This window comes from Phaethon lepturus, unplaced genomic scaffold, assembly GCF_000687285.1.
Source record: "Phaethon lepturus isolate BGI_N335 unplaced genomic scaffold, ASM68728v1 scaffold38706, whole genome shotgun sequence".
In the NCBI taxonomy this organism is placed as follows: domain Eukaryota; kingdom Metazoa; phylum Chordata; class Aves; order Phaethontiformes; family Phaethontidae; genus Phaethon; species Phaethon lepturus.
The window spans coordinates 67,247-67,987 of NW_010546323.1; positions in this window are offsets into that span (position 1 = coordinate 67,247).

Sequence of the window (741 nt, forward strand, 5' to 3'; positions counted from 1 at the left end):
GTATGTTCTCTGGTGCTCTCCATAGCTTCCCGCAGTCCCTGCTATTGCTCACGTTGGCTCACCCGCGTAGGGCCCGACGATCAGTGTGCTGTGGTCTTGTGCTGAGCCATCTGCTGAGAGCAGGAGCTGGTACTGGGCTTGCCAGGATCAAGTTCTGTGTTGTGGTTTTGTTGTTTTTTTTTTTTTTTTTCTTTAAAAGCTAAACTGCATTTAAATAACCTCTCAAAACAGAAAGAAGCTGCTGATGAAAGGTAGCACTGTCAGTGTCTAGGCAGGGTTCACGCAGGCTTACTGCATGCCTCCTCACCTGGCCCCGCATGTGCACTTCATCTCTGCTTGTAACATCAGTCCTTGTTTCCTTGTGAATGATTTGTACTGTATTGTGTGGTATGGTGACAAGTGGTCACAGCAGCTAAGCTAACCATTTACCAGTCACAGTGTATGATTAAAATCTGCTTGCACTTGGATTTCCCTCATGAGAAGTGGAAGTGTGCAGAACTTTGGACCCTTCCCACGAGGTATGTTTTGAGTCAAGTTTCACTCAATGCTTTTCTGCTCTTTTGCTGCATGGTGTGATCTGTTGCCTTTCGTTTCTCAGTGCTAGATATCAAGCTAAAATTGTCTAGCTGTAAGTCAGCATCTAATCTAGGATTGTTTGACTAAAATAGTTTTGGCTTGGCCTTAGCAGTGTCCTTTGCTAGTGGGCAGTAAAACGTAGGTTGGTTGTGTGGTTGCATTTGC